This window comes from Lethenteron reissneri, chromosome 61 (assembly GCF_015708825.2).
Source record: "Lethenteron reissneri isolate LAM-NWPU_2019-01 chromosome 61, ASM1570882v1, whole genome shotgun sequence".
In the NCBI taxonomy this organism is placed as follows: domain Eukaryota; kingdom Metazoa; phylum Chordata; class Hyperoartia; order Petromyzontiformes; family Petromyzontidae; genus Lethenteron; species Lethenteron reissneri.
Genome location: NC_083839.1, coordinates 4109857 through 4115591, shown reverse-complemented (window position 1 = coordinate 4115591; position 5735 = coordinate 4109857). Strand labels below are relative to the sequence as shown.

At 61.4% G+C, this 5735-nt stretch overlaps 1 pseudogene; it reads right to left on the bottom strand.

The window, feature by feature from the left end:
• Window positions 1-426: 426 nt before the first annotated feature.
• The window catches only part of LOC133358253 (arf-GAP with GTPase, ANK repeat and PH domain-containing protein 3-like), a 15501-nt pseudogene continuing 10192 nt past the window's right edge, over window positions 427-5735 (bottom strand).

The window sequence follows — 5735 nt, the reverse complement described above, 5'->3', positions numbered from 1 at the left end:
GTTTGTGTGTGTGGGGTGTTTAGTTCTTGCCCTCACCCCGCACCTCCGATTACCACGGTTGTCTATGTACGGTGGTGCAAAATAAGTTCAGTGTTCATATATATATATGTACAACAGACTGCAGGGGCAAGTGCTGTTAGCGAGCACCTATGAGGGCCGGCACGGCACACGAGGAGGTAGGTCGCCAACAACCACGCCCGACCGCCTTTGTCTCCCCAGTGGCGATGTTTACACACCGCACCAGGCACTCATTTGAGGCCTAGTCGACCTAGGGGAGGCCCAATCGTCAAACGCGCAGACGGGCGCAGCCGCGAGGTTTCCTCACCCAGATGAGGAGCTGCGTCGTGACGACGTCCCCGTTCGCGCAGGCGAGGTGAAGGATGGGCTCCCCGCCAGGCCCGTCACGTGACCCCCCCCGCGCACGCCTCATTCACCTGGCACGTGCACGCGGGGGAACCACGCGGTTCATCATGGCCGCGTCGGGGAGGGTACGGAGCAGGGCACCGCCCAGAGCTTGGTGGTTAAGGGTCGAACCCTGGGACTGGACGTCGCTTACGTTCGCAATGGCCACGTCAGAGATGGCGGCTCGGCTTGTGAGTGACCTCACACGCGATTGAGTGAGTGAGTGATCGAGTGAGCGAGTGAGTGGGTGATCGAGTGAGTGAGTGATTCAGTGACCTCGTGAGCGAGTGATCTAGTGACCTCACGTGCGAGTGAGCGAGCGAGTAGGTGAACGAGTGACCTCGTGAGCGAGTGATCTAGTGACCTAGTGACCTAGTGACCTCACGCGCGAGCGAGTGACCTCGTGAGCGAGTGATCGAGTGATTGAGTGACCTCGTGAGTAAGTGATCTAGTGACCTCACGTGCGAGCAAGTGAGTGGATGAGCGAGCGAGTGAGTGGGTGAGCGAACGAGTGGGTGAACGAGCTAACAAGTGAGTCCAGCGAGTGAACAGATGGGCAAGCGAGCCGGCGGGGCGGGTGATATAGTGATCTCGCGAGCGAGTGAGTGGGCGAGCGAACGAGTGGGTGAACGAGCGAACAAGTGAGTCAGCGAGTGAACAGATGGGCAAGCGATTTGGCGGGCGGGTGATATAGTGATCTCGCGAGCGAGTGAGTGGGCGAGCGAGCGAGTGAGTGGGCGAGCGAGTGAGTGGGTGAACGAGCGAACAAGCGAGTCAGCGAGTGAACAGATGGACAAGCGATCTGGCGGGCGGGTGATATAGTGATCTGGCGAGTGAGTGGGCGAGCGAGCGAGTGAGTGGGGCGAGCGAGCGAGTGGGTGAACAAGCAAACAAGTGAGTCAGCGAGTGAACAGATGGGCAAGCGATCTGGCGGGTGGGCTGGCACCTGCTCGCGCTCGCTGTGGAGCCAGCAGCAGCGCCACGGAGCGCACGTCTCCGGCAGTGACGGCGCTGGCGAGGCGCGTGCCGAACGCCGCACCGGGCGACGACGGCGACGATGGCGGCGACGGAGGAGGAGGAGGCAGCGGCGCCAGGAAGAGGCGCTCACGTACTTGTCCCAAGATCCAGCGCTCGCGTTCCTCCCTGTGCCGGTCGGTGGGGGGGGGGGGGGGAGGGGGGTCACGGGGGTCACGGGGTGCCACGGGGTCACGGGGTTGCACACCGAGCATCGCGATTGCCCACCCCCTCCCACGTGCCACCCAGACAGGGCTCGTTAAGCGACTCGCTAAAACGTCCCGATGCAGAGCGAGACCCCTTCTCGAGACTCGGCTCTTTCTGGGGAAGACAAAGGCGGCCGGGCCTGGTATTGCCCACCGCACCCCCGCAGCGTTCATTAGGAAGGAGGAGAGAGGGAGGAGGAGGAGAGGAGGGAGGAGGCAGGCGGCAGGAGGAGCAGCAGCAGCAGCAAATTCGCCATCGTTGAACGCCTCCCTCACCTGCTGGAGTCGGCACGCGGCTTCCTTCTGTGTCCCCTCCCTCCCTCGCTGCGTCCAGCGGCAGTGGTGGCGGCCGTGCCAGCGCTCGCATCGGCGGCGTTCGCGTCCGCCTTCGTCGCCCCGGTTGTGGTGTTCGCGCCAGCATCGGTCGTTGTCGTTGTCGTCGCAGCGGCGGCAGCGGCGTCGAGGGCGCCCTCCCAGACGCTGTTGGCGAGGCGGTTGCCCATGGCGGTGAGCACGGCGGCCAGCTCGGGCGGCCAGTAGTCCAGCTGCAGGGAGCGCACGCGCGACAGGTGCGCGCCCAGCGCACGGTGCACGCCGCAGCACGAGATGCACATGAGGGCGCCCAGTTGAGGCTTGCCCAGCTCGGGTCTACACACACACACGCAAGTTAATACACACACATACAGGGGTAAATACACACACACATACACACATGGGTAAATACACACACGGGTCTAAACACACACACACACACACACGGGTACACACACACACACGCGCACGCACGCACGGGTTATACACACACAAACACACACATACACACACGGGTCTAAACACGCACGCACGGGTAAATACACACACACATACACACACGGGACTACACACACACACGGGTCTACACACACACACGGTAAATACACACACACACGGGTCTACACATACACACACGGAACTACACACACACACATACACACACGGGTCTACACACACATACACACACGGGACTACACACACACACACGGATAAATACACACACATACACACACACACGGGTCTACACACACACGGGTCTACACACACACACACATGCACAGGTAAGTACACACACGCACACGGGTCTACACATACAGGGGTACACACACACGCACGGGTACACACACACACACGGGTCTACACACACACACATGCACAGTTAAGTACACACACACACGGGTCTACACACACACACGGGTCTACACATACAGGGGTACACACACACACACACACGGGTCGACACATATAGGGGTACACACACACACACGGGTCGACACATACAGGGGTACACACACACACACACGGCGCAACACAAGATGCACATGAGGGCACACAGGTTTAGGCTCACCCAACTTGCGTCTACACACATACACAAAGATCCCCCGTATAGCCTGTAACAGACTGTTGGGGCAAGTGCTGTTAGCAAGCACCTATGAAAGCCAGAACGACACACGAGAGGGTGGGTGGCCAAAACCACGCCCGGCCGTCTTTGTCTCCCTAGTGGCGATGTTTACACACCACACCAGGTACTCATTTGAGGCTGAGTCGACCTATGGGAGGCCCAAGACCCGGTTCAGATAATCGTCACCGGTGTTGGCCGTGAGCGGGAATCGAACTCGGGACGCCGAGTTCGTAGCGCAGCGTAGCGCTACCCGTTACAACGACCGCACAGGTGCAGACACACAGGTACATGCACACACAGAGGTATACACACACCACACAGGTACATACATACACACACAGAGGTACACACATGTGGAGACACAAACATAAGATGATGACGACGACGACGACGACGATCACAGTGACAATGACGGTGATGATCATCATGATGATGACGATGCTCAAGATGATGACGATGATCAAGATGATGACAACGGCGGTGACGACTACGGTGGTGACGGTGGTGGTGATGACGGTGGTGGTGACGACGGTGGTGACGACGGTGGTGACAACTACGGTGGTGATGGTGGTGGTGACGACGGTGGTGGTGATGGTGATGGTGGTGATGGTGGTGGTGGTGACGACGGTGGTGGTGACGGTGGTGGTGGTGGTGACGGTGGTGGTGGTGTCGTACTGGGAAGGCCGCAGTCCACGCAGCGCTCGTTGCCCGGCACGCTGCGGATCTCCTCGATCGTCCGCTGCCGTCGCTGCAGCTCCTGGGGCGACTGGGGTCACGTGCACAAGGTCACAAGGTCACGTGCACGGGTCACAAGGTCACGCGCACGGGGTCACAAGGTCACGCGCACGGGGTCACGAGGTCACGTGCACGGGGTCACGAGGTCACACGCACAGGGTCACAAGGTCACGTGCACGGGGTCACGAGGGTCACGCGCACGGGGTCACGAGGTCACGCTCACGGGGTCACAAGGTCACGTGCACAGTGTCACAAGGTCATGTTTACACGGGGTCACACAAGGTCACGCACATACCACGCCGATGGTCTTGTACCACGACGATGCCGCTGAGTGTGATGGGCGGCGATTGGGAGCGTGTGACGGCGAAGCGCGGCAAGGTTTCGTCGCCAGTCGTTATCGTCATGACTGCTGCCATCCCGCCTCGCATCACGCCACGCGTCGTACCAGCAGCGTCACCATCGCCACCACCATCATCATCGTCATCAACCACCCCTCCTCTCATCATCAACTCCCTAACCAGTCGTCACCAACCACCACCCTGCCCTCTCCCCCCTGCCACCACCCTCCGCCCAATACCAGCAGCGTCACCATCACCACCATCACCACCACCACCATCGTCATCACCATCAACCACCGTCCTCTTCATCATTCAAACTCCCTCAACCGTCATCACCAACCACCCCCTGCCCTCTCCCCCCTGCCACCCCCTTCCGCCCAATACCAGCAGCGTCACCATCGCCACCACCATCATCATCGTCATCAACCACCCTCCTCTTCATCATCAAACTCCCTCACTCGTCATCATCACCCACCCACCGCCCTCTCCCCCCCTGCCACCCCCTCCGCCCAATATATCATCACCACACCATCACCACCATCACCACCCACCATCGTCATCACCATCAACCCCCCCTCTTCATCATCAAACTCCCTCACTCGTCATCACCAACCACCCCTGCCCTCTCCCCCCCTGCCACCCCCCTCCGCCCAATACCAGCAGCGTCACCATCACCACCACCATCACACCACCATCGTCATCACCATCACCATCGTCATCACCATCAACCACCCTCCTCTTCATCATCAAACTCCCTCACTCGTCATCATCACCCACCCCCTGCCCTCTCCCCCCCTGCCCCCCCCTCCGCCACACCCCCACCCCCCCGCCCCCCCCCCCGTACCGGTGCGGAGCGTGCGTCCCCTCCCCCGCCGCTGCTGTAGGACTGGAGGCTGGCGAAGATCCTCCCCTCGATGGCGGCCACCCAGGCGCCGCGCTCATCGCCGCTCGCCGCCTCGAAGTGCCAACTCTCTCCCGTCAGAGACACACGGTGAAGTCGCACGGGGACGGCGGCGACGCCAACGACGACGACGACGACTCCTCTCCGTCTGGGTGGGGGTAGGGGGGGTCATGTGGTCACGTGGTCACGTGGTCACGCCAACGTCATATGAGGATGGTCACGGATGGGACACACACTTGGGGTTATGGGGTCACATCGAGGGTGGCCGCGTTGAGTAGATCGAGGGGACAAGAGGGGTCACGGGGGTCGTGGGGTCAAGATTGGGGTTACAGGGTGTCGAGAGGGGTCATGGTGGTGTCGAGAGGGTTTACGGGTTCTTGGCAGGTTTTGAGTAATCAGGGAGTGGGGTGGGTCGCAGGGGGTTGAGAGGGGTTGCGTTGGGGGTCGCGTTGGGGGTCGCGTTGGGGGTCGCATTGGGGGTCGCATAGGGGGTCGCGTAGGGGGTCGCGGTGGGGGTCATGGTGGGGGTCGCAGTGGGGGTCGCAATGGGGGTTGCGGTGGGGGTCGCAGTGGGGGTCGCGTTGGGGGTCGCGTGGGGGTCGCGTGGGGTCGCGTGCTGGGGGTGCGTTGGGGGTCGCGGTTGGGGGGTTCGCGGGGGTCGCGTTGGGGGGGGTCGCGTTGGGGGTCCTGGGGTCGCGGTGGGG